Genomic DNA, 4,863 nt, shown 5'->3' with positions numbered 1-4,863 from the left:
AAGGATCGCCTGCCCTGGGAGCAGGAAGAAGCAGAGAGGAAGGCGAAATCCTCCGTAGGTGGAAGAGCCAGTAGCGGCTGGCTTCCAAGCATCATCGAGCCGCCAGCGCAAGAGGGTTTGAGTGCCTGCCTCAGACGGGGTAGCAGTGACCATAATTTGTTGAACCGAGGGGTCAGTTTGGGTCACGTTCAAGCCTCTGTTACCCCTTCTGCATCCCTAATCATGGAAACCGGCCTGCTAACCCAATAGTGCCTGCTGCGATTTAGCCTTGACAGATGTGAGATAGCTTATTAGAGGCCTTGCGGCTAATTGCTAGCTGAAGTCAGCACTGTGTATTAACGCTATTGCTGTGGGGCTAGTGTAGGCATTAGCTAGCTAGCAACCAGCTCGTGGGCTAAAGGTATGCTATAGCTAGCACGGTGCTAGCCAAAGGGAACCGTGTGCTTGGTGGTTACTGGTATTCGTTTTTTGGTATAAAATCTGTCACGATCATAATGCAGAGAGGCTAAACTGGTCAGTCTAGTCAACACAAACGAGTGAACGTAGATTGTACTAAACAAGAGAAGGGCTTCGGGCAAAGCGTAAGCTAGCTATCGTTCGCCTCGTGGGCTATTACAGGGGCTGAGTCACTGGCTTACTGGGGCTCTCTCATACCGTCCCTGGGAGGGGTGCGTCACCTGAGTGGGTTGAGTCACTGATGTGATCATCCTGTCTGGGTAGGGTTGGGTTGGGTTGTGGCGGAGATCTTTGTGGGCTATACTCAGCCTTGTCTCAGGATGGTAAGTTGGTGGTTGAAGATATCCCTCTAGTGGTGTGGGGGCTGTGCTTTGGCAAAGTGGGTGTGGTTATATCCTTTCTGTTTGGCCCTGTCCGTGGGTATCCTCGGATGGGGCCACAGTGTCTCCTGACCCCTCCTGTCTCAGCCTCCAGTATTTATGCTGCAGTAGTTTATGTGTCGGGGGGCTAGGGTCAGTTTGTTATACCTGGAGTACTTCTCCTGTCCTATTCGGTGTCCTGTGTGAATTTAAGTGTGCTCTCTCTAATTCTCTCTTTCTCTCTTTCTTTCTCTCTCTCGGAGGACCTGAGCCCTAGGACCATGCCTCAGGACTACCTGACATGATGACTCCTTGCTGTCCCCAGTCCACCTGGCTGTGCTGCTGCTCCAGTTTCAACTGTTCTGCCTCATTATTATTGGACCATGCTGGTCATTTATGAACATTTGAACATCTTGGCCATGTTCTGTTATAATCTCCACCCGGCACAGCCAGAAGAGGACTGGCCACCCCACATAGCCTGGTTCCTCTCTAGGTTTCTTCCTAGGATTTGGCCTTTCTAAGGACTTTTTCCTAGCCACCGTGCTTCTACACCTGCATTGCTTGCTGTTTGGGGTTTTAGGCTGGGTTTCTGTACAGCACTTTGAGATATCAGCTGACGTACGAAGGGCTATATAAATAAATTTGAATTGATATAGCCTAACTAGTTAGCACAATGTTAGCCGGAGAAGCATGTGCTTTCTTTGTCAAAGCGTTTCTCTTTGACGTCGAGCTGTGAAGCAAGGACGGTCAGTCTAGTCAATACGACACAACGAACTAAACTAGAGAGGAGAGCTAGCAATTCTACCTTCTGGACAGTTAGAAAAGCTAGTTTGGTGGTATATAGCAAGCCTTGCAGCGAGTTAGCTGGGTTAGCTAAGCCTTCTAGTGAGAGCTAGCCAAGTCTCAGTACCTAGCCATGGAGACGTAGTGACTAGAAAAAGCATAAGAGGTAAATCTACACGAAGCAAAAAACTTTCCTTTCAGTCAGTTGTTCAACACAAAGAGATGAGAGACGAGATCTTATGTTCGGCAGCGTTAACCTGTCGGAAGTGACTCTGCCTGTAGTGACTCTTCGCAAGGAAGAGAGCGTGAAATTACCAGTGGGTGAGTGGCGCATTGTCTGTCTAGATGCTGTGTGATTGGTTACTTCCTGTAGTGAATCTGCTTGGCAACTTCCCATGTTTGATACATCAAAATTAGTATTTGGAAGAGAACTGGAAACCCATGCATGTATAAAACACATTCAAAACACACCGTATGTATAAAATAACCACATTTAATGAAATACACTTGTTCATTCATTTGTAATACGTTCTCCGTTAGTCCCAATTGTCATAAGACCACCTTTTGTATTTGTAAATTGTTTTAGTTTTTTTGTGTATTGAGTTTACTGGCGGTAAATGCCACGCTGTGTCCTTTGCAGTGTAGGCTTGTCTGACCCTTGACCAGATGGCGGATCACCCAGCTCCCTGGCCTGTGGTTGGTTGTGATGGGAGAAAGAGCGAGAGAGGAGGAGCAGGCACTGTCTGAGACCAGGGGCCGCTCTCTTCTCGTTTCCCTCTATGTGTAGGTGCAGGATGGATGTATAAACATAAATATCCCCAGTCCCCTCAGGGGCCCGCTCGGTACAGCAGGGCCCTCTCTGCCCCCCCAGACCCCCACCCCTCCCTTATCCCCCCACACCGTCTAATTAGGATCTTGGGCCTCATTAGGGCCGGCAACCCCAGGGCCCACTGATACAAAAGTTGATTCTATCAGACGTAATAAGTCAATGCTACGGGGACGGATGCTAATTTTAATTAATGAAATGGAAGGGAAGGGTCAGCTACAGCGACAAACAAAGGGACGTGGTGGAAGGTGGTGGAGGTTGATGGTGGTCAAAGCTGCCCCTGATCTAAGCTCGAGGCGGGAGCAGACTGGTGCTGGAGACCTTACATCCCCTCGTCCCTTCTGAAAGTTCACCAAAGCTTTGGATCCGCTGGCATGTGCACAGTGGATCTGTGAAGTACTATGAGAGCAATGAGAATCGCAACTACCAGAACCCTTTTTGTGTAGTTGTCAGGCCCAGTTGCCCTCTGTTACATGCGTGGGGGATACCGGCAGTGGCGACCTGGCTAGGCACAACGGAGCCAGACAGGACATGGGGCGTCCATGTAAGGGCAACAGCATGGTTCCATGGTTGTCTACTACTTCCTATTAATTTAGGATGAGGATCTGGGTAGAAAGGTCATGAGAAGAGTCATAAAGCGTTTCTGGTTCTGTCCATCTGCCAGTCTGTATCACCCATGTCTTCTCTCAAGCTACTTTCCTCTACCTGTCCCTCCCTCTCCTTCTTTCTCTTCTTCCATCTCACTCTCTGCATGGGATGCTGTTGGTTTGTCACAGCTCCACATCCCTGTCCCCCCAACCTTCACGAGTCCCCTCTCGTTGTTCACCATGTTCCTTCTCTTCATCCCTCCCTTTCTCCCCTCTTCCCCTGACCTAGTTTTAGCATTTGATCCTGACTGGAAGGTTAACCCCTAGAGGGTGCACGGAGTCAGCCTCGTGCCACGTCAATTCCCACACAAAGGGTTGCCTTCGTCACTTCATATTTTCAAGGCTCCAAATGCAATGGCTCTTCATTGTCATTTTTATATACAGGGGTCATTCTCCTATTGGAACTCCCTTCGTCCCCTGCTTTTGGGGCTGAAAGGTACAACTGCACTCAGTGGGGATCCATACTCTATACACAAACAATAAATCAAATAGATTTGTGTTTGTATATGAGTATTCAGAGTATTCAACAAAGCAAAAAAAGTTTAGCTTCCTTCAACTAGTTTCTCAGATCCCTCAGTAAACCATCTCCTCTATGGCCTATGACTCTGAGAGACAGGGTGGTTTAATAATGGGAGTGCCCTTTGTCTGAGGCCAGGCACAAATTAGTCGCCGTGTTGTCTTTCCCCTGGCCCGCGTGGCTCGACAGCAGAGTGACTGGTACCAGGGCATTCCAGGGTGTTTCTGCTCCTGGTAGGAAGTGAGCCTGGGCCCTGTTGTACGTTGTCACCCACACCGGCCGCCACCGCCAAGCTCGGCCAGGGGTCAGCACCCATCATACACTGGGGCCTAATGCTGCTGATGAGAGGGAGCCTATCCCGGAGGTCTGTGCAGCCGCAAGGTGTGGCTACTCAGCGTCAGGATAACCTTAGCCGACAGACAGGCACAGCCACACGAGCATTAACACACAGAGTGCAAACACACACACACAATCACACACACAGAATCGTGAAAATACACACATTCATACGCATACAAAGCCTCATAAACACACATAATGTACACATACACAAACATACAATCATACCACCCAGACGGGGACTCAAATGCACACTCATACAAAACTCACACACATACTGTACATATACTGTACATGCACATCAGAACTTCTACTGACAATAAATTAGTTGCTCCATCTGTTTTCTGTCAATCAAGAACGGCAGAAGTTTTTGGAATGCCCTGAAATAGCAGGAACAACGAGAATAAAGGTCTATACAGTCAGTGTACTGTAAATGTGATACTTTCTGTTCACGTTCTGAAAGGAACTCAAATTGTTAAAAACATGGATAATCTGTTATATATGAAACTATCCACTGCTTTTTTGTCAGCTACTTGATGCATGTTTGCATCAAACGAAGAAAAACTTACACAGATTCTAAAAGCTGGATTCTTTAAAGTCAATAACTTGCCCATTCTGCACGAGAGGCATAAAGATTGCATGTCAATGAATGACTTGCCAATGGCGATGAATTGTAAACTCCTATTTATGACCAAGGCTTTTCGGCAAACTCTATTTGATAGATTGATTCCAGCATTCCCCTTGATTATAGCATTCGCCTGATTATAGCATTCCCCTTGATTACAGCATTCCCCTTGATTATAGCATTCCCTTGATTATAGCATTCCCCTTGATTACAGCATTCCCCTTGATTATAGCATTCCCCTTGATTACAGCATTCTCCTTGATTATAGCATTCCCCTTGATTACAGCATTCCCCTTGATTACAGCATTCCC

This window comes from Oncorhynchus nerka, linkage group LG16, assembly GCF_034236695.1.
Source record: "Oncorhynchus nerka isolate Pitt River linkage group LG16, Oner_Uvic_2.0, whole genome shotgun sequence".
NCBI classification, from domain to species: domain Eukaryota; kingdom Metazoa; phylum Chordata; class Actinopteri; order Salmoniformes; family Salmonidae; genus Oncorhynchus; species Oncorhynchus nerka.
This window is presented reverse-complemented; position numbering follows the sequence as displayed.